Source organism: Bactrocera dorsalis, chromosome 5 (genome assembly GCF_023373825.1).
Source record: "Bactrocera dorsalis isolate Fly_Bdor chromosome 5, ASM2337382v1, whole genome shotgun sequence".
In the NCBI taxonomy this organism is placed as follows: domain Eukaryota; kingdom Metazoa; phylum Arthropoda; class Insecta; order Diptera; family Tephritidae; genus Bactrocera; species Bactrocera dorsalis.
Genome location: NC_064307.1, coordinates 42,943,309 through 42,967,879, shown reverse-complemented (window position 1 = coordinate 42,967,879; position 24,571 = coordinate 42,943,309). Strand labels below are relative to the sequence as shown.

General features: G+C 36.2%; 1 protein-coding gene across 1 annotated transcript in view; it reads left to right on the top strand.

Moving 5' to 3' along the window:
* LOC105229063 (uncharacterized) overlaps positions 1 to 24,571 on the top strand; it is a 120,280-nt gene that overhangs the window by 66,802 nt on the left and 28,907 nt on the right. The window contains exon 2 of the mRNA XM_049458592.1: positions 13,944 to 14,007. The gene's annotated coding sequence lies outside the window, so the exon portion shown is untranslated. The remainder of the gene's footprint in view (positions 1 to 13,943; positions 14,008 to 24,571) is intronic.

The following is a 24,571-nucleotide window of genomic DNA, read 5'->3' as shown; positions in this document are numbered from 1 at the left end:
CCTCATTAGAATAATCAAAAGTAGCAGCTATTAAAGTAACAGCCAGCAGCATTGATATGAAGTAGAGGAATAAAAATAAAAAATAAATAAAAAAACAAGCAACAAAAGGCAAAGTCAGCACAGCATAGTTTCTCACACAACACAATTACAGCCGCTACACGCAAGTCGTTGATAAGAGCGCACAGCGTGGCGAACATTTCGAAAGGCTTGCGCGCAGTTCACAGCGCATGGCGTGAGGGGCGCGCGATAGGCACATAAATATTACTCAATTTACATGTAGTGCTGCCATAAGTGCCTTGTGCCTTGTTGTGGGTGCGCGACACGCAATTGCGCGCCACTGATAAGCCGCGCGGCACACAAACGCATGCACGCGTAGCCAACAAGCGCGCACGCAGTCACTTATGCAAATGCGTGCGCGCATGTAAGTGCGCTGCGGTCAAAGTTTATCAAGTGCCTACTATATTTGTGTATGCATAAATTGTGCGCCAACATCTTGCATTGCTTTGTGCAAGCCATAGGTTATCATGTGAGCAACGTGCTACAGCCATTTGTGGCATGCAACGCATATGCATGTCAGATGAAATTTTCAAAAGCAGATTGTGTGGAAGGTTTTAATTTGATTTTGGGCGCAAGAAAAGCGCTTAAATGCAATTATATTTACCAGCTGTGAGCGCAGTTGTGCTGAAATATGGAAAAAATAATGGAGAATATGTCTAAAAATTATTTAATTTCTTTTTTTCATTTTGTTAAATCAAACCGGCCAAAGTTGCAAGCCGCTAGTGCAATATTGCTGTCAATTTTTAATTCCGCTCTAAGTTTTTGAAAAATACGCTTTGCTTGCACCAACTCTATTGACAATTGCACTATGACTTGCATTGGCTGTTGCGCCGCAATAGTTGCCGACCGTGGCAGTCACTTTATAGTCGCGTTCAATAACTTTGCGCACGTACATATGTCTATATGTATAAGAAAACATGTTACGATCGGCTGACCGGCTGACCGGCCGGCGCGCCGCAATTTTCGATAGTTCACCGCCCCTGCTGCTGGAGTTACTTTGCCTGCCGGCCACGAACCACTCACAACTCCCGCATTCGTTACGCTAATTTGCACACTTGCGCATGCGCAAGCGCATTTTTCTTAAGGTCGTTCAGCTGGACCACGTGCAGTAGCGTTGAGGCCGTTGGGCTTGGGAATATTGCGGCAGCATATTCTTATGCGCGTAACATGTATGCGCCGCCAACACCTGCGCGCTGCCGGAGCTAGTGTTCTTTTTTAACTCTAAGTTCAGCGCGCGCGCGGTTTGTTCAGCGGCTGCTATGATTTTGCGCTGCTTACTGGCAGTTTATGTTATTTACTTGGCAGCTTGTGTGCTTGTACTTTGTTGCTTGAGTTGGTGTTGTTGTTTGATTGGCATGCGCGTTGCACATTAAATTTATTAAATTGTTTCTTAAGGCCACCGCAAAGTCTAGACAACAACAATGGCGCTCGGGTGGCGGCAACTCTGCGCTGCTCATACATGCGCGCCCCAGTCTGCGGGTGTGCGTTTACTATGCGCGCGCAACTGTTCGTGGCATGCGCGCACATATGTTTGCGCGTTTGTTTATTATTTCATATGCGCGGCATGTGACTGGTAAGTCAAAAAATTTATCACAGCAATTTTGTCTTATTGCATGTTTTGGCTTTTTTGCTGTTTTTTTTTTTAGTGCGCTCCACACACCAGCACCTTTAAGCATGCGCGCTACTGCTGCGGCCTGTGCGGCATTGTCGCTTATTGATATTTTCATGCAACATACACTACTTAGGCATTTTTTCACTTGCATTCTTTGTATATTTTGCTTTTTATTTAGCGGTGTGGTTGCAACAGCATACCAAATTGCTCGTAAGCACTGCTGCGGTGGCGTATGGACCGGCGGGGGTTGGCATAGCGCGCGTTGGCCAGCTAAGCTCGCTGGGTTCGCCGCTGATTGGCACTACAGCTGCGTTAAATGCTTGAGGTTAGCAATTTTTGCGTGTGCTTTGTTGTTGTTGCTTAGTTTTGCCACTTTACTGCTTTTAAGTCTGCTTCTTTTATTGTTGCTTGAGATTTTTCTTCATTTTTCTTTAAGTGAACGGTGTCTCATAGGCATTGACGCCCGAGTCAGTGGCAATGAGTTGGCAAATTAATTCGCACTTTGCCCGCTGCTGCACAGCTAATCGCAGCAACGAATCGATATTGCACGTTTAACAATTGTGCTTTTCAAATTAATTTGCCGCTTGACGCCCAAATCTAGTTTTAGTTTAAATTTGAAATTGACTAAGCTCCTTGGCTTGCAGCTGGGCGCACAGCCGACCGCACGCAGCTTCCGCCAAACGCTAGCTTTTACTTGGCCAACTTAGCTAACTTAGCCTATAGGTGGTGCATAAAGTTGCCACTTCATTTGTTGCAACAACAAATTAGCCGCACTTTGCCGCGCCACCCGCACAGCGCCTCCAGCGTTAGCGCAGCAAAGCAATTTGAAAGTGCCTGCAAATTTCCTCTTCCTGCCACAGACGCACGCTACGGCGCAAACGGACAACGAAATTGCCACAAATGTTGGTTCACATGCGAGTTCATGCAGCCGCAAATATGCGTTGTGCTAGAGAGACAGTTAGTCCGTCAGCCAGGCGCTGTGCCTGTGCTTTCGGCTTTGTGGCAAATGTGTAATGCACAAATAATTGGCAACAGGTGGCAGCCGCAAGTGCTATGCAATGCCGTTGCGTTGCCGTCATTGCGGTACTCGTGTTTGTGCCGCTTGTTGCAGCTACAGTTATTGCTAAGTGACCGTGCGATTGGCGTGGTGGCTTGTAGGAGGCACAGCAGCATGGGGCAAGCTGTTCAAGTGTTTGTGGCACGCAGTGTGGTCGCTCGCCAAAGCATTTATGTAGCCGTAAAGCCATGCTTGTCGGCACACGCACGCACACATATAACAACACAAGTGTGTGTTTGCGAGTGTGGCAATCAGCACAGCCATTGCCGGGCAGCCTCCCGCAACACGCTCTGCAATAGCGGAAAAGGCTAATAAAGCAAGTTGCCTGGCAGACGTTTAGTCGTGTGGTCAGTTAGTTTGTCGGTTATTTGCGAAATTGTTGTGCTTGCACTTAGCATAGTGTGGCTGTTGCAAATGTGGCATGCAAATAGCGGCATGCAAGTGTGTTGTTGTTGTATGTATTTGTAGTTTTGGCACTCAGCATTGTCACTTGTGTATTTGGCTAGTGTTGTGTTTTTGTTGTTGTTGCCACAATGTCGCCGTTGTCAGAGATAATGCAGCACAAGTTGTTGCAATGCAGTTATTTTAACGCAACAACACATTTTTTCTGCGGCAAGTAAGTGCTTTTAAAGTATGCTTTAGTGTTTGTTGCTATTTTTGTTACTTTGTTTACACGTGTACATTTGTTAGTTAGATTGTTACTAGTGTTTTTGTGGTTTCGTTGTTATTGTTGTATGTATGTGTGGCATGCTTGCATGTTTGCCACATTCTCCGAAACCAAGGCGTTCAAATCAATGTTCGACATTATAATTACGACAACAAGCCAGCTGATCGTATTGGCGGGCGACAAGCGATTTGTCGGCTAAGCAAAGTGTGTTGCCATACTAAAAAAAATTAAAGGAAATAAAAACTTAAGAGGAATTTAAGCGAGAAATATAAAAAAGTAAACATAAAGTTTAAATTGCTAAAAGGAAAAGCTTGTAATAGCGCTAGGTGATGAGCAAACATTTACAACAACAGGAAAAATGACATATGAGGAAATCAAAAAAATTATAAAAAAAAAAAATTGAAAAATAACATTACCAATAAATAACCGTAAAAAAATTTTAAAAAAAATTTTAAAAGTAAAACTTATAGAAAATGCGTCACAAAAATTATTATTTTACAAACAATTTTGTTGTAATCTTTTTTACGGATTTCCAAATATTTCAAATTAAAACTAAATCTAAAATTAAAATTTCCAAAAACTTCAATCAAATGAGCATATTTTGAAGAAAAAGCTTTTTAAAAGCCACGACACTCCCAAAATATTGTGTTACGAAACTATGCATATTTCTATTTAAATGTTCGAAAAATTGTTTAAAAAAATTAGAGTTGCCACCTGTCCACAAATTTATTTACAATGTAGTACAAGTTAATAAATAATGAAATAATCGTCATATTTTGAAAAAAAAAAAAAGAAAATTGATTTTAGCGTTGCCACCCGCAAGCAATTTTTTATTTAATACAAAAGTTGTTGTTGTATTCTTCTCTTAAAGCCACGAGACTCCCAAAACATTATGAAACTATGTATACATCTATTAAAATTTTCAAAAAACACTTTAAAAAAATTTTAGTTGCCACCTGTCAACAAATTTATTCATAGTGCAGTAAAAGCTAATAGATAATTAAACAATATTTTGAAAACGAAAAATTAATGTGTTTACAGTATATTAAAAGTTAAATAAAATATAAGAACAGTCATATGTAAAAAAAATAGATTTTTGTGTTGCCACCCGCAAGCAATATTTTTTTTTATTATAACAAAGTTCTTGTTGTACTCTTTTCTAAAAGCCACTAGACTCCCAAAATATTTTTACATCTATATACGTATTTCTTCTACAATTTTCAAAAAATTAGAGTTGCCATCTCTAAGCAATATTTCTATAGTATGTAGTATTAAATAGTAAATGTTTTCAAGAAATTATTTAGACTTTTCTATATATTTTTTTTTGTTATATTATAAATACCTAGATTTTGTGACATGGCAACCTTTTTTTTAGAAAATTATATTCGGACATTAGTATTGCCTCTAAATGCATCGACTGTGAAAAGTGACACACAAAATTAAACAAAACAAATTTAAATTAAGCATTTTAAAATTTAAATAGAAATAGTAATAAAACTGCAAAGAACCGTGGCAAACTTCTTTTGTGACATGGCAACCCTTTTGCGTTAGAAAACTCTAAGCAGACACACTAATCAACTCAAAAAACCTGAAGGGACTAATTAACAAACAAAACAAAAAAAAATAATTTAAACTGGACATAACAAATATTACTTGAAAAAAAAATGCAAACATTAGTAGAGTTGCCACCTTTTTTATATAACATTGTTACAGCTGTTTCAAAAACGATGTTTGGCAATAGAAACTGCTTCCCAAAGTAAGCATAAAGCAGACTAATTTGCAAAATAAAGAAATATATAAATTTGAAATAACTAAAATTACATTAGAGTTGCCACTTATACGCAAAATTAATGTTAATTAAAATTTAAAAAATTCCAATTGTTTGTTTTTACAAAAGTTGGAGTTTACTTAAAAATTTTTGCCGCAAATTCTATCGAAAAGGGTTGCCATATGGATTTTTTTATATCTTAGACGGGAAGCATTATTATATTATTATTATATTTAGGAAAGAGACGTATTTTAAGTAATTTCAATAATTTGTAAAAAATGTATATTAAGTAAACTCCAAATTGTTTCTGAAAAATGTTATGTATACGCCATGGCACCTCTGTGCTTAGTAGTAGTACCTGACTCACCTGCTGTAACACTAGCGGATGCTACATTCATTACTCAAGCTTGCTACTACCTGCTACAGCTCATAAAATTAGCATAATGTTCACATAACAACAACAAACAATACGAAACAACAACAACTATTCCGAAAGTGAGTAATGTAAGCAAATTTAAGCAAACAGTAGCAATAATATTTAACAAATGTCAACTGTTAATTGTTTGTTTGCATTAATTTGCCTGTTTTTGCGCAACGCTAATGATGAGCTGACAGCGTCTGCTATGCAAGCAGATGCAATAATTTGCATAAATGCCTGCCATATGCAGCATAATAGTGAGCGACAATGATTCTAAGTAAAATTATAAAGAAATAAATTTATACTCGTTTTTACCAAAAATGGTTGTGGCACGAATGAGCGCCCTGTCACACACGAATGTTGTAATACAATAAACAAATGACAATTGCAGCATTTAGTCGTGCTGTCAGTGCTTGACACTGTCAACGCGTTTGCCATTAAAAAGTCGTAAGTCAACAGTGATGAGTATTGGGAAATGATGGAGGCGCCGACAATGAGCGATGAACGCTGTTACGGCGATGACTGCGCAAGCGAAAGCGGTGTGAGAGGGAGAAGGAAAAAGTGCGAGCGAGAGGAGGCGCGTGTTGATTAATGCTGGAGTGGGAGTGTTGTATGATATTTGCTGTTGCTTATGTTATTGTTGTTGTGTTTTCTATAGTTATTGTTGTTGTGTTCTCTGTACTTACTGTTGTTGTGTTTTCTTATTGTTTTTTTATTATCTTGTTGTTTTTGTTTTTATAATTAAAACACCTGCCTGCGCGCTAAGCATTTGCTACTGTTTGCCAACCGCCGCTGGGTGTGTGAACTCAAGCCGCACACATACACATACGCACACATTCAGAAGAGTTTATATACTCGCATATGCACTTGGCTGGCTATGCCGCTAAGCGCTGCTTGTTCGGCGCGCACTTATTTCTGTTAACCGCTGATTTATAACTAATGAAATGCAAACTGTGCCATTCGAATCATTAAAATGAATTTATTAGCCAAAGTGCAAATTAAGCGCAGTCATCTGTGCAAATGTCACGGCGCACACATGAGCTTAGTTGCGCTTATATCTACACACACATATGTATATGCTTGTGTGTATATTGAAAAGCGTATTTGAGGAGCAAATGCTTTTGATGCGATGAATTATTGCTTTCGGTGATCATTAGGAATTAAACAAAATAAATTTAAAAAATACTTACGTTCATGTATGTATATTCATATATGTGTATGTGTATGTGCGACCATTTTTAATGAGTTTTTGTGTTTTTTATTTAAATTTTTTTTACATAAATATTTTTTTTCCATAAATTTTTTTAAATGAAGTTTTTTAATTTTTGTTTACTTTTTATAATGATTTTAATATTAAACAAAGCTCTTTTGTTTAATTTATTTTATTTATTTTAAATTTTTACAATTATTATATTTTTTAGTAATATTTTTAAATTGGTTTTTCAGAATTTTTACCTTTGTTTTAGTACTATTTTGCACATAAATATATTTTTTTTAATTTAATATTTTTTAAATTACAATTAGAATTGTTTTACAATTTTTATAGTTTTTTTATAATTAAAAAATGTTTTTTTTTTAACTTTTAATTTTTTTAATTTTTTAAAATTTGTTTATTTTTTTCCCGATTTTTAATTAAATTAAATTAGTTATAAATTAAAAATTGTTTCTTTATAAATTTGGAATATTTTTGAGTTTAAAATTAGTTTATCTTTTAAATTTTGTGTAAGTTGAAAATGCCCTTTGTTTTGTTTTGATTCAAATTTTAATTAATTTTTTTTAATTAAATCTTTTTTCTATATAAATTTTAAATTTTTCATATTAATATTTTAAATTTTGGTTAAGTTAAATCATTTATAAATTAATAACTTAATTTTAGTAACTTTTTTATTTCTAATTTTTTTAATATTTTAAATTTTGGTTAAGTTAAATAATTTATAACTTAATAACTTAGTTTTAATAATTTTTTTTTAACTTTTGAAAGTTTTTTTTTTTTACTTTTTTGACTTCTACTTTGTTCATTTTAATTATTTTTTTTTTATAAATTAAATTCTTTTTCTGAATTCTAAAATTGTTTTTATTTCATTAATATATACAGAGAAAAGATTTAAGATTTAATTAAAGAAATGTTGAATAATTTTTTTATTTTTTTACAACTAAATTTTTAATTAATTTGTTTTATAAATTAAACCCCTTTTTTCTATATACTTTAATATTAATTATAAAAATATAATAATATTATATAACATAATAAAATTATGTTTAAGTCCAATAATTTAATTTTTTTACTTTAGAAATTTATTTAATTTCATCCTTAAGTTTTTCTACTTTTTTAATTTTTTTTAAGTTGAAAATACTTTTTAATATTTTTTAATTAAAATTTTAATTAATTTTTTAATTTAAAATTTTTTCATGTTTAATTACTAATTTTTTATATATTTTTCTTAATTTTGTTTTATTTGAAAATACTTTTTAAATTTTTGTATTTAAAATTATAATTTAAATTTTGTATTTATACTTTTTTTTAATTAGAAAAAATTAATATTATTCAATTTTTAAAATTTTTATAATTTGTTTTATTTTTATAATTTTTTATTATTATTTTTTAATTTTTTATTATAATTTTTTTAATTTTTTATTATTATTTTTGTAATTTCTAATTATTTTATGTATTTTTATCATTTATACAAACAAATTTATACAATGCCTTCAGTTTAATTTTAATGTGCCTTAAAAGGCACAAAATGTCACGCAAATGTCACAGTGCAGTCTCAATGAATTAATTTGTTGCTGTTTTGTGTATTTCATTTAATGAGTTCATATAAATATGGCTACAAGCTTCAACTTTTTTTCACACCTTTAATAAATCACTGAAATTGGTTGTAAGGAAACTAAGTTTTTACGCCATTAATTTCTATATGAGTATATGTATATTTATATATAGGATATACATATATCTATTAAACATCCACACTACTTTTATTGCCTTTAAAAACATTTTGCGCCAAGCTACCAAAGATGGCTTTCGATTTCAGTCACTTTTTTCGAGTGTCGCAATTGCTACAATTTTTTCGGTTTTTTTTTACTGAAAATGAAACTTGAAAATGAGAACACACACGCCTAATTAAGTGAAATAGAAATGAGGGAAGCAAAAATATTATGTCTAGCTAAAATATACTTTAGACTAACAGCCATTTATTTCACTGTTAATATATGTGGCGCACATATGTGGCACTAGCGCTCACTATTAGCTAACCACGCGACACCACTTTCAACATTTCAGCAAGATTTTTAATTTTTATAAACTTTTATTACTCTTTTTTTTTGATTTTTCTGTCTTCTTCTTCTTCTTGTCTGGTTGCTTTCCAGCCTTAAAATTTTGCGTTTTATGTCGTGAAAGCTTCACTAAGCCTACACAATTTTGTTGTGGCAAAGTAAAAGCAACAGCCTACATAATTCAGTTTATCCAAATGCCTACAGCTCTTCTTGAAATATAATAAAAATAAACATAAAAAAGTAATTATATTTACTTCCCGTCATTTTGACACTCAACTAAAAACACTGTCTAATTGTTGGAGAGAAAAAAACAAAGTTGTTGTAGTGACAAATTAGCCGAGGTCAGGCAGGTCGTGTTGCTGTGCGTGAAATAGAAATTGCAATTAATTTTATTTCCACATTGTTGAGTTGCTTTTTTTTATTAATTTGTTCACTGTTTTTTTTTTTGTTTTTATATTTTTTTGACACAGTCGAGTTTAAGTATAACACAGCTTTACTTTAAAAATCTGCTATTATGTGGTTACAAGTCGCTAGAGTGGAAATAGTTCTTTTCGCAGTGCTGTCTAACAAATATTTTTGAGCGATTTTACTATTTTTTATGCTATTATTTGTGCGAAACAGACTTTCTCACATATTTTCTATAAACATAAATCATCATGTTATTTAAAAAAATGTTTTAATTCTCCATAAAAAATTTAAAAAAATTAAGAAAATTAAAACAATTAACAAAAAATTAAGAAAAAGTTTTTGAATTTTTTGCATATATTTTTTTAACTTTTTAAAATTAAAATTTTATTTTATGAAATTATGAAGAGATATTTCTTACCAAAAACACTATTGCTTATAAAAAGATTATTTAACTTTTTAAATTCTTCATGAAAAAACTAAAAAAATTAAAAAAAAATTAAAATAAAAATTAAAAAAATTTTAAAAAATTAAAAAAAATTGAGAAAATTAGAAAGGTTAAAAAAAATTGTATGCATAACTTTTTTCTAAATTTATTATTCTAAAATCATTATTTTATAAAATCATAAATATATATTGTTTTAATTAAAAAATTTCAAAAAAGGTTTTTTTTAACTATTTTTGCAATATTTGGAACATAATTAAACATATTATTTAATTTCAAAAAATTGTTCATAAATGAATGTTGACAAGAAATTGGCTTGGAGATTTTTTAGCAAAATATTTACAATATTCAGTCGTTTCTTAAAACAACAAAAACAAAAAAAAAAAAAAAAAATTTCGTACAAATAAAAAACATGTGGAAATAATTGATAATATTTATTTTTCCATTTAAATCTCGTTGTTCTTTTTCTTACCGAGTTTGCGCTATTCCTTTCAATTAACATTCGCTAGTTTTCTTCATAAAACCCCCACATTGGCTCACTGCAATTGATAGATTTTAATTGATTTATACATAATACATGCACATATATGCAAACACGTATCTTGTATTGTATATATATACTATATACATATATACCTTTACATAAACAAATATATTTACGTCTTTGTATATACATATACACTATATTCATACATAAACACAGAGACCTTGAGAGCCGCTCAATTATCCTTTAGGCGCGCTGCGGGCGAGAAATCAACACAACAGCTCCCACATGCACACACATGCATTATACACGCATAGTTAACACTGCTGATTGATATTTTATTTTTAAATTTTTTTTCTAAAATCTTCCAAATTTGCTTATGAGTATGCACTCAACTCATTCCCTAGCAACTGCTAGCTAACTAGCTGCCAAGTGGTCAGAAGGTAATTGGAGAAGCGGTAAAATACCAGACAACATATGCGCACGACGAAGCAATACATCGATAATACTGTTGTTTTTGTTGCTGTTGTAGTGGTTAGTCGGCGTTATAAATCATTAATCATAATTTGTGGCTATTTACAATATATTTGTTGGTCAAATAGTTACAGCCTGATAGGCAGACAGCAGAAAACAACCAACTATAAAAAGATGTTAAAACGTAGAAGCACATTTGACGAGCGGCTAAGAAAATAGGCTACGCAAATATTCTGCTGCGAAACCTGTTTGGATCTTAAGTTAAAACCTATAAAACAACCGTCGGCTAAAGCCAACATCAGCGACGGACGCCGAACAGTTGCTGCTGCTCTAAGCGCTCTTGCAACGCTTAAACAACAACAAGTGCATGCAAAAACAAGTGCCTGCAACAACAAGCGAGTATGTTGTACAACACTCAATTTCATGGCTGCAACGCGTTCGCCACGAGAGTTTGTGTGCCTGTGCTTAGAATGCCGCAAACGGTCAACAACTTGTTGTCCACATTGGCGTAGTTGTTGTTGTTATGCGCATATTATTTTCTAATATTTTTTGCGCTTGTTCAAAGCTATTTAATTTCATGTTCTTGCGCCTATGTAATGGCGAGCGAGCGCGGTTGCAGCATCAACGTCAACAACGCCATCACCGCGTCGAACGGCTTGCCAGCGGCGGGTGGTAAAGCGAATATGTTAACAACAAACGCTGGCCGGCGTCACGCTTCCACTGGCAGCCTGTAAAGCGGGCACTTGTATATTTTCTTAGCTGCTGTTTTGTTTTGTTTTTGCTGCAAGCGTTTTGCGCATGCGCGTGCGCTTTCGCCATTATGCCGGTGTGCGCATGCAAGTTTAGTGCAAAGACGGGCGCGTGCGTCTTGTCCACTGCGTTGGAGGGGTGCGCACAGGTGTGGGCGGTTGGCTGGTTAGAGCGGCTTATGCATGCAGCTTAACGGCTTAGCGTGCGCGTGCGCGTTGTGAAGGTTGCTGCCGCGCTTGCTGGCTGGTTGCTTGTTAAGCGTGGCAAAGGCGACGATGCGCGAGACAGCGTGTCTTTTGGCGCATTAGCTGTTTGATGGCTTTCAAGCCAGAAATTTTGCTGTTATTTTTTATTGTATTGTTGTTGTTGTTTTTGCTTTTTCTAACGCGTTTATTTAGCCAATCTGCGCGCACCGCATACCAAGCGGCCATCACGCGTCGTGTTAGTTGTGATGAAGTTGTGTTTGTTGCTGCTGTTTTTTGTGCTGTTCTTTCTTTTTGTTGTTGTTGTTCTTGCATTTGCGCGACTCACCTTCAGCGCTGTATGTGGTAGCAGCAGTAGCGCTCACTTTAGCTTTGGCTTTAAGCGTCAACGGCGTGTCTTCTTTCCATCTTCTTGCTAGAATTGTTATTCTATTTTTATTGTATTATGCCTTGTTGTTGTATTTTTGTTATGCGCTCGTTTTTTTTTAACTTAAGCGCGCATGTGTGGCGGACAGTGATTGATTAAGTGTTAGCGACGCTACAAAACATGATTATCTTACAAATACAACAGCGCGCACACACACATGCATATACATGCCTTCGACATATACATACCAACATGAATATATATATATATATATATATATGTATAAGTATAGTATCGCATATATTTAATATTTATGTATCTTGCGCTGCGAGTTTGTGTCTTAAGTCTTTCGTTCCACCGCGTCGCCTTGTGTATTATGAAACAGCTGTAAGAAATTTAATGCTGCCACCCTCAAAATATCCAGTTGCACATACACAAGCACACATTTAACACACACACATAATATTTTTTGTGCGCATTCATTAATATTTTTAGTTTCTAATTATCGTTTGGTGGGTCTCCTGCTTGCTTAAATATTGTTGTTGCTTGTTGTTGCTCAAGCGGCACACAATTTTGGTGGGCGTGTCTCCATGTGCGTGTTTTACTCTATCGTTGTTGTTGTCTTTGCGCTTTGTTTGGTTTTTTCGGCGGCTAACATGCAACAAGTTGTTTGGAAAACACTTACCTCCAAGCACAAACACACGCACACACACATTTGAACAAATCAGTTTGAATACAAACACATACTTGCAGCATTTTGTACATTCGTTTACCTTCTCTAAGCTATTTGTTAGCCGTTCGTTGCTGCAGGGTATTGTGGGCGTGCATGCGCTCGTTGCTTTTCGCTATGCTAATGCACACCCGCGCCAACGCCCGCCGCTCTACTACACATGTATTTGTATTTCTAACACCAGCGTTCAGCCCATTTCTACCAATTTGTATTTGGTGTGTTGTTGCTTTGGGTCTCTTGCTCCTTCTACGCCCCGTTTGGCTTAAATTCTTCACCGCGCTAGTAGCCTATGCAGATCAGCGATCGAAAAAAGCGAGTTGTAGTCGCTTGTTCGTTCGTTTGTTAGCTAATTAAGAAAATTAAAGCGTTTAGCGCTAATGATTAATGACTTGCGCTTGCGTGCAATGCCCACACTGGTAGATTTTAGTGTACGTTTTTTGGGATTTTGAAAAGTGGTTTGATAAACGCTAATCTCTTTTGTGTGTTTGGAAATTTGGTAAAGAAATATATTTTCGATTTATGCTAAATAACTTCACATACATACATACATATATACATTTTAAAACGTCGTTTCGGTGATTTTTTTTATTTTTTTCTTGCTGGGATCCACTTTTAACTAGCAAAATTATGCTTCAGCTCTGCAATATCGTTTATGGCTTCACCTTAACACCTTTTAAGCTGTATGAAATCGTTACAAAAAAATGTGAGCGAAAAAGTGTTGCCTACATCTTGGCATCAACACTAATTTAATCAAAAATTTAGTTTTAAAGTTTACTCGAAATGCGACAAAGCCAGTAAATAATAATTTTAACTAGAAAAGGAATTAGCTTCAGCGTAATCGCCTTATTTTACATAAATTCTGTATATAAAGAGTTGACATAAAAATGTTGCCTACATTTTGGCGCAAAGCTAAAATGACAAATATTGCCTAAAGCCTAAATATAAGCACTTTAGCAACCAAAAAACAAAAAAAAAAATAACAAATTCTATTTTCATTATATTTGCATTGAATTTGCTTTGTTTTGCAGTTGAAATCTTCACACCATAGGCATTTTCGCATTTTTTGTTACTATAGCTTTGCGCCAAATGTTAGGCAACATTTTTAACTAATTTCAGATATTACAAAAACCTTATGAAATATCATTATTCATTTATCTTTAAATTAACTTCGTCCTCCTTCCTTCGCTCCTTGCATTTACTAATATTTATATTCCTTACTTCTTCTAATTCCAGACAACCCACGCCGGCTGAAAATGCTTTAAACAACACGAACAAAGAGCAACTACAAATAATTGTGGTAAGTTAACTAAAATTGCTAACTAAGAAATATTTTCGTAATATAGTTTTAATCAATTGCCTATAAACACAAACAAAAACCTACGCTCTAAATGGTAACACTTGGTAAATTCCACGCGCGCTTGCCAAAAATGGCTGACGCATGCCAAACAACTTACCGCTGCAGCCTAAAGTGTAACAAACGCTCGCGCTATGTGCACCATATCAGCGATAACGCAGCACAAACACCTATATCATTAAAATATTTGAAGCGCACTTCGACTTATTAGCACTTCGCGCGCATCGTTTGCTTTATTATAAATGACGCGCCTAATTTTGACGCATCGCCCGCATGCGCGCGCGTGCCCATTTGTCGCACACAAATTTGTGCAATATGCAGCGCGTCTATTTTCCGGCATCACTCAGCTGCGCACCAAATATGCGCGCGCCTGCGTGTCACATACACACAGTTGCTTGTCTCGGCTAAGTCAGTTAATCGCGCTGCTTACGCACTGCCTGCCTACCGGGCAATGTCATGACCATAAACGCGTCGGGCTTCATAAATCTTTCTTCCACTTTACGCTGACAATCAAGCGGGGCTAGCCAAGCGTCGCTCTGTGCACAACATGTGTTTACAGTGCGAACAAGTGCAGTGCGCGCTTGTCACTGTGACAGCTCATAACACTCGTCACAGCGCGTCGCGTTGCTTGGCTCCCTGCAAGCGACGCGACGCGACGCTTGACTAAGTAGTATTATAAAAAAAAATATATAAAAAGATAGAAATAAATAACTGCAAACAAAAAGCTTTAAAAGCAACAGCATCACTATAACCTCCTGCTTAAACTGCTGCCAAGTAGGAGCAGACGAGGCCAACCGGCAGGCAAGCGCATCAACGCTTCACTGTTTGTGTGTTTTGCCTCGTCGTCTACAAATGCAACAATCAAATTGCGCTGCTGCGAAAAGGCGAAAAATTCCATAGTCTACGCCAAATACAGGCGCACAACATGGGCTCAACCGCTGTCTGTGCTAAACTTTTCTATGCTGTCCGCCCGCCGCAATGCAATTCACCTGCTACGCGGCCGCGCGCTACTGCTGCTATTGACGCGACGACGCGCCTTTCCTCGTTTGGCCAGTTGATTCTAATCGTTGACTTTGTCATTTTCAAGCACTTATCCACACACACACACACATATACGCATATACATACATTTATTTATAGTCTGCTGGGTATGTAGCGCGCGTCGCTGCTGTTGTGGCATATCGTTTTTTACATGTTTGTAACTCATGGCATGCCATAAGCGGCAAGTATGGTTTTTTTTGCTGCGCTTTGCTTCTATGAACATTGATGCTATGCACAGATTAGTGACATCAAAATTTTACTGTTTAATTTTCAACTAATTGCAAATATTTGCAAAACTATATAAAAAGCGAGAAAATCACTTGACGATCTAGCGTTCAATAGCCACGCGCTGTATTCGCGATTCGACAACAAATTGCTGCGCTAAATGCAGCTATCGAAAAATCATGAATTTATGGAATTGTGGCAAGTAGCTGTCATCACTGCGCGACACATAGTGCACAGTGCAGCTTATCTGCAACGTTCACCTATAAATGTGGTAATATTCGCTGGAATTGGCAATTTTGCCGCATGACCTTCCAGTTGCGCGCTGGCAACGCAGACATTGAAAAATGGAAAAAAATTAAAAAAAAAAATAGTAAAAAGCATTAGCAGTCTACGCAATGCATTGGAGTTGAAAAAGTTGCACTGTTGACATGACTTGCCATTGAAATTTTGCTGCTGCCACAAAGTTTTGGACAGATTGCCAGTTTTGTCAAACAACAATTTGTTGCTGTTATGAGCTAAGCGCGCTGCAGCGCAGCATCGCGAAATTGTATTGTACACATACAGCCATAACTAGAGTTATCTGTTTGCTATATATTCGTTTCTATATGTATTTTGTAAATTTTTTTGCCATTTTATGGTGTTTGCTATAAATATATTTGCTTGAAATCACTTGACATTTGGTCGCTTTGATTTTGTTGATGTCAGACAATCACACGCAAGACTGATTGCTTCTGACAGTTTCTAATTTTCATTGCCACAACAGTCTCTTTCTCTGCACTCCTACATGCTAGCTGTCTCTTTCTTCCACTCGCGCTGTATTTGTAAAGCTAAAGCTGCTGGGAGCGTCTAAACTTGGCTCGTATTCACAGGAAATTTTCTACTTTTTATAAAGACATACACTGTAAAGCTTAATTTTGAGGTTAGCCTATAATTAAGACCTTCAGTGTGCATATTTTGGTTCACGTAACCTTAGCTGATTATCGCATGCGAATTTTCAATGCAATATAGTTTTCTTTCTTAATTTTATTATTATTTTATATTTTCTTTAATTAAATATCGTCACCTAAAATGCAAAAGAACGTAACATCAAAAAATCGAAATTCAGTTTTTTATTGCTTACGATTCACTACATCATTTTACATATGTATGTATATGTAGCACTAAATTTTCAGCTTTCGCTGTCAGATATAACCAATATATAACCTTTATAACCAACATATAACCATTTTATAACCAATTATCCAATCTTGTTTCAATGTGAGTGGCGAATCAGGTGACGATATTAGTTTATGGAGATTTCAGACGAAAATTGTCAATATTTGCTAGTTGTTTTTGCTTTATTTTTTTTTATAAAAATCACGCTTATCATGTACCGATTAAAACCACTAAACATATACGTGATTTACGTAAAATGTATAATTAGTAATTATAATAATTGTTACTATAGTTCATTCAGTATTAAATATATATTCAGCGAACTATAAAATGAGCTTTCGTTTGATAAACATATTACATGACTCAGCGGCATGCGAAAGGCTATAGGCGCCCTCACACTCGACCATTAAACACGTAACTGTCTTTTAGTACTATAAGAGCATTGCTATTGTTCAGAGTGACCATATGTGATATAAAAGATGGCACAATAGACCATAGGTCGCAGTGTAGAAGCTTCATTTTCTATCTATCAATCTAAGGGAGGCGCTGTATTATTATACTCTTGCAACCAGTTGCTACAGAGTATTATAGTTTTGTTCACCTGACGGTTGTACGTATCATCTAAAACTAAACGAAATAGATACAGGGTTATATATATATAAATATATATGTCTGCCTGTCCGTCCGTGCGCCCGTGCAAACTGTAACTTGAGTAAAATTGAGGTATCTTGATGAAACTTGGTATTCCCTAGTACAAAAAAAAATCGAGTTGGTAGATGAGCGTAATCGGATCACAAATAGTCATTAACCGAAAACCTATGATATGGCTTTACGAGAACTGCTGTGAAAATTTATGGGCGTGGCACCGCCCACTTTTTGATGAAATCCCATATTTCGGGACAATTAAATTTATAAAACACCAAAAAATTAATAAAAAATAAATGAAATGTAAAAAATCCCCAAAATTTCCTATAAAAAAATTAAACAAAATAAAACAATAAAATAAAAAAATCCTCTGTGACTTGCTTTTCACCATTTTTGGCACTAAAGTGCCTTAAAATGTTAAAAAATAAAAAAATATGTTTATAACTATTTTTGTTTTTAATTAGCACTTTTGCTATTTTGCGATCTAAACAAAGCCTTCACACCACAAAAAACACATCAAAAACCGAAATAAAAATGATATGGCAATGTTGCTAATAAAAATGTTTTTGGTGTCTACAAAGTGGCAAGCAGCGATTAAGGTCAAATGTGTGTAATTTGACTGGCAGCAAAACACAACGCGGACACATAAAAATAATAAAAACAGCAACAAAATTTAAACAAAAAAGTGCGCAACAACATTAACAACATATAAGTGCACAACACGCACACACTTACACAAGCAATGTTTTTTTTTTGTTTTTTAACAAATTATTTTTTGAAATTGTTATTTGCATGTACTTGCGTCAGCTACTTTTCGCTCCTTAATTTCATTAATGTTACATTTTAAAGTAGCACAGTGTGCATGCGCCGCTTCCCGCTCCATGCCACAGCACGCCACTTCACTTCATTTCACTTTTTTGCTTCACTTTTGGCAATAAAATTATTTTATTTAAATGTTTTTACTCCGCCTCTGACGCGTAACAACAAATTCAACAAACAACAACAACAGCAAAGTGAAAATTTGCTGACGCTTGACAGTTGACAGTTGCTTAGTTGCAACAACAGCAACGTGAACATGAGAAGTACTTACTTTTTAACAGCGTTACCACAAACACCAACTCCAACTTCAACAACCCCGGTAACAACACAAGCAACAACAGCAACAAGCTGTCGCCAAAACATTACAATTTTCATTCACACATAAATTAAATTGTAACTACAACGGTTAATTGCTGTTTTTGTTGTCGCATATTTTTTTTGTTTTTGTTTTTTGTGACCAGCAGACATTTACATTTCACTTTGGCGACAATTGTCGCTGTACCTAAGCGACATTGCGTGCAAATAGTGCTGCCCTCATTTGTGGCGCTTATGCTGATGCGTCAATTTTTGTTGGTGGCGCCCCGCAGCGCTCTTGGCGACTGCGATTCTTCGTTTTATTAACGATTTGCCGACTTTGATTGATATTTTTGACTTATAAATATTGCTAGCGCGTCTCAACAGTCGTGTTTTATTGCTTTATCGCTTCCAAAATTTTATTAATAAGACGCTGCTTTGTTGCCGATTATGAAATGTGTGAATTGAATTTGAATAACTGTAATTATGGCATAAAATTTCATGCGTTTTTAAAAACACTTTTATGCAAGCGTTGCAAAAATGGTGCCCTATAGCTTATATGTAATTTTAATTAATGCTCGAAGTGTGATATAAAAAAATTCCAATGAAACAGAAACTTTGAAGAATTTTTGTTTTAAAGTTTTCATAAAAAAATCAGCGCAAAAACAATGTCAAAGTACTGCAAAAACTTTAAAAAGCATTAAGTTTTATGCTACTATCATTGCAGCTGATTAAATAATGAGGTATACATATAGATGACCATCGATATGCGCCTCATTGTAGATTATTATTAATGAATATTATGTTAATGAAGCAGTAAGCAGGATAAAAAAGTTAAGTTTGTAATGAAGGTGCCAAAATATGCTTAGAAGAGTTAAGTTGAATACCGAAATGGTATAGGAAGACATTCGTAGCACTAAAGAACATATAATCTATATGAAAAAGCGGCATCTGGACATTAAGAATTCAGGTGATTAAGTGGTGGGAAGGTAAAGGCTGCACTTCAAAGTATATGTATGCACCGAAAAGGTATGAGAGAAGATACGTGGCACCGAAGAACATGCCGTCGGTATGAAAAAGTGGGATGTGGGCGCTTTTGTAACGATTAATAAGTAATGTGGGATTCAGGTTAATAAGTAAAGGACAAGCGAGGAAGCGACGAGCTTATTTATGTATATGTTAGGACAACGAATAGCTGGAATTGTATATCTCGTCTATATTTATGATGATATTTAGTGTATAAAAACCGAAAAAAGTGGAAGAAAAAAAAACATGAGGAATAGACAAATAGGTATAGTAGTATTTAACTTAAGATGAAAATGAATGTGTTGCCTACATTTAGGATGATAATTTCTGGATATCTGCGGAAATATGGAAGTGAAGGAAGAAAGAAAACCAAATAACAGAATATACATTCTGTAGATAATGTAGATTGTTCAACAAAAATAACTTTTTTTTTAATTATTAATGTTGCCTTCATTTAGGATGCTACTTTCCAATTTTGTACCCCCAACCACGGTAAAACTCCCTAATTGTATGCTGTGCTATTGAGGAGCAACGAACATACTCGCAGGAGTTCTTGCCTTAGCTAAAAACTTCAGTACCATAAAAGCGGTGAACTGTTGCCAGCTCGTCACTGACTACTTCGTGATATTGTGTTATCTCTTAGCAGTCGGCACCTTCAAGGAAGGTTCAGCGAAGGACTTCTGCCCAATAGTTTACATGCCATGAATTTTAATTTAGGTTTCAAACATAAAGTGTTGCCTACATTTAGGATGATAGGTATGGTATATCAGGTCCACGAATAAAGTGCTGAAGCAAATGAAAAAAATAAACTATAAAAATAAAGAATCTATCATGAGGAGCATATAATTTGCTGTAAACAATTAAATGTTGCCTACATATAGGATGAATAAAACGTTGCCTACATTTAGGATGATATTAAAAAATAAGACTAGAAAATGAAACAAAATATGCATTGTAGGAAACATAAAAGCGAATAGAAGGAAACGATTAATTTCACATAATTTGGCATTCTCCTACAGCACCACACTGCTTTGAGGCACATACTTAATAAGAGTTCATATAACAATAAAAATATTTTTATTGCCAACCATTCAATTATGACATCCGTTTGTTATTTTCCAACTCAAAACCATAACGTTCAAACTGCAATTACCGAAAAATTCGCTTGCCACAATACGAATCGAAGGAAAGTTATGCACTTCCCCTTCTAAAGGCTTTTTGGCCAACAGCTATTGGCTACTAACTCATAACAACTGTCCATATATTAATTATTGTGTTTAAGTGGCACGCTTATTGTACCAGTGCATTATCGGCGTGCGGTCATCGCTGGCCAGTGACAAGCGCGTAGCGGCAGCACAGCATGCAACAGCCCGAGCGCTATAAATGGACCGTAAACAAGTGGCTCACAAAGCCATAAGACACACACACATACACAAAGCCACAAAGCAAAGCTGAACAAATACAAATATAGAAATTCAGACAGTCTAAGACGCAGACGGCAGGCGGCAGACAGGCAGGCGGCCTACGAAATTGGCGATTGGTCGGCAGGTTGGCCGCCTCGTTGATTGGTTGATCGGCTGCAACTGTCGCGGCGGCAAGCAAATTTAGCGAATTCACCAAATTTGCCGCGGCAGCTAACGTGCGATTATCGCAATTATGTTGTATTTGATATGCTAATTAATTTTGTGCAAAGCTGCCGAGATGGCTCGGCGTTGCAAGCGCAGCAGCAGCCGCCTTACTGTGCGCTGTCAATAAGCGCTGCTCGTTTGCTGGCTTTTGTTGCACCAAGCCGCATTTGGTGTTCACTCTTTATGGATAATGACATTTTTCGGCTGCAAGCATACGAAAATAATTCACTTTGCTGTGTTATTTGTTGTTGCCGTGTTTGTTTCGCTGTGGCTTTGTGGCAGTTCATTTAGGCGAATTAACATTTTAATTTATGCAATCGGGATTTGGCGTTGTGATTTGCTGTTTCGTATTCATTATTTATGGCTATAGCTAACTATCGTTGTTTGTGTTGTTGTTTTGTGTATTTGTTCATTTTTCTCTCACATTGGCAACACCATTTGCATTTGCATATCCCAATTCGCTTATCGCCACAGCACTGTGTTTGATCTTGTTTTGTCATTAGGGCATTCCGCTTTTGCATTTCTTCAACGGTGTGTGTTTCTATGTGTGTGACAGTGTGTGTGTCTTTTGCTTTGTCAGCCGATCGCTGCAAGTGTTAATTGACTTGTAATTTTACTCCTTCTATATGTTCGCTGAAATAATATGGAAGTGTGGTGGCATAGAAATTATTTTTTTTTTTGTTGGGGGAATCTGGTTATATGACATTTTTTCTACTATATCTGGTCAGACCTCAGCTCCGTATAATAGGACGCTGTTTGTCGTCGACATTAGAAGCTTTTTCTTTCTTGTTTGGTGCCCCCTATGTTCGCTATTAGTCTGCTGAGTTGGGCGGTGATTTTCGCTGCCTTTCCTGCGGCTTGCTGGTTTTTTACCAAGAAGGTTCGTCTGTGGTCCAGTCTCTAAGTAGTTTACTGCGTTCTAAGTATATCCGCTTATGCGCTTATTTGTTAGCAGTAATAGCTCTGTTTTTTCTGTAGCGAGCTGGAGGTTGTCAGTCGAGCCATGCTTGCCAATTAAGTACGATACGTCTGGCATTTCCAGTTTTACTATCGCGTCGTAGCTGATGTTTCTCAAGTCTGGGCCTAGAATGGATTCTTGTGCTGCTTCGCTATCTATCGTGATCCCTCTCTAGTTTGTTACAGCAGTTTTCTGTTACTAAGCTAGTAGCTCCGCCCCAAAGCTCTGAGGCCCCAAACTACCTTTGTTTTGAATTTTTTTTCGAGAACGTCGATCATATCCACCGATCTAGCGCTGTTGAAGGCTTTTCGGACATCTATAGTCGCTGGCAACACTGTTCCTTTGTATTTATGCCATCTACGCTGTGCGGCTTCTACACTTTCAATGACGCATTTTAAAGCTTGTAGAGTTGATCAGCAGGGTCTAAAGCCGTGATGTCTAGGCTAGAGTCCTCCAGCTTCATTGAAAGCCGCCTGAAGTCAGGCTTTAAGTAGCCTCTCATAGCGCTTTTCCGCTGTGTCAAGCATGCATAGTGGACGGTATGCTGATGGCAAGTTGGGATCTCCTTTTCCCTACCGACCGAGGCAGGCGTTATACATACTCAATAGTACTACCGCTCACTCTGCAGCGATTATTATCAGGATTTCTGCTGTTGGATGTTGTTCTGGATTCATTACGAGTGATTTGTTGGTCTTGGGCCTGCTAATGGCTAGTTGCAGCTTTTCGAGGGTGAACTGAGGGAATTGTGGAAGATATTTATTTTAGTTTTTTCCTTCAACTATATTTGAATTATTTTAGTAATAAATAATAGAACAAAAAAAGCATATTTGTGAGGTAAAAATAACATAAAAATCTGAAAACAATTTTTTTTAACAAAAAATATGGCAACCCTGTTTTCTACGTCACCCGTGATAGATAGCTCAATACTCGCACTGCCCTTGACTTAATAATTTTTTAGTTAATAATTTGCTAGAAATAATATAAATGAGCGCCGTTTATCGACTCAGCAATACATTTTATTACAAAAAACTTACTTTTTATTGTAAAAAAGTAGTTGTTGTTTATTTATTTTCACTTGCGTTTTGCATTTTAATGTCTCTCTTCCGCTGGCTAATAAACATTTGCGACTTCATTTAAATTTCAAATAGAGTTTTGCGGTCGACAACCGACTAAGGAAGTGCTGCATACAAACATATATAAAAAATATATATCATATACATTTACATACATATATATACGTGTAAGTGAATATATACGAACCAGCTTGAGTGACAACTGGCACTTAAGCAAATCAAATTTTGCGGTCAAATACTTTGTAATGTCAGTTCTAGAATAAATGCATATATACATACTTGTATATAGGTATATATATATAGATATGTATATGTAGGTATATAGATATATAGCTTCCAAGTGCAAAAAACTATGCGAAAATACCGAAAGTGCTAGAACTGCGTCGACTTCGACGTATAATAGTAGAAAAGCACGTGTTGAGAGTAAGCAACACACATACATAGAAATACTCACACACATACAACCACAATATATGTAAAAAACGCTAATTCAATCGCACACCGAACGCTGTTAGGCGCAAAGCGGACATTGAAATCTCGTGTACCATTAGTGTTATTGTCTTTTGCTGGCGGCACACTGCAACAACACCGCAATGCCACAGCTGCCACAAACAAATCAGTTAAAGCTGCAAGCTTAATAATCTATTTAAAGACAAAGTTGCGGTGCAAAATCTTGATTTCAGTCAGAAACTATTGATTTTATTGCCATACGAATGGGGTGACAGCAACCGCAACGACGACAGCGAGACAGGTATAACCCTGTTGCAAGCCACACATACTTTATGAACACACATACACAGCTTTAAAGTTGCTGTAGCTGCTGTCTGAGCTGCTGATTGCTGTCTACACTCGCCGCTTGCATTTGAAATTGCCACTTGTTGGTGGAGTGGCACGTTTCAGGCGACGCGCACAAGTGGCAGGCAACGCGCGTTGCCTTGTGGCTTTTGTTTTAATGCGGGTGTTGCAGCTGAGTTGACAATGTTTGCCTTTCGCTTTGCTTGCGGCCAACAAGTTGTCACTTGCCGCTGCTGCTCTTACTGCCGCTGCTGCCTTTGTGGCCGCTATAAACCCTCTAATCGTACGCAAGCTGCCACAAGACCACACTCGTTTGTTTGACAGTTGCTTGGCTTGACTTTTACTCACACGCACACGAACACTCATACATGTTTGTTTGTGCATGCGCCACAGCTTGGCAGACCGCGCCAACGCTTCGAACCCGATAATTAATGCGGGAGCTGTGCGTTGTGCTCTTGCAGCTGTCTGCGATTTTGAAATTATGGCCAACATAAGATTTCGCTTAGCAAATAAAATTCCATTTTATTGCTTTGCGGTTTTGCATTTGAAACGCTGTTGCATGTTAGCGGCGCGCAACAACAGCAGCAACACTGGCAACAAGTAGCCACGAATCAGCAACGGCGCGTATAGTGTGTGGCCAGGCGAAGGCCGGCAGGCGCAGCGACTGGGCGGCGGCATGTGAGAGTGTGGGAAAATGCAGCGCGACCGCAAGGTGCGTCAGTCAAGTGATTTAATATGCCACAGCGGTCGAAAGCAGGACGCACACGCAAAGAAGGACAGCGCACACAAGCAAATGCACCCATATGAGATGTTAATAAAAGCGTACAAGCATACCCAGTCAAGCGGTG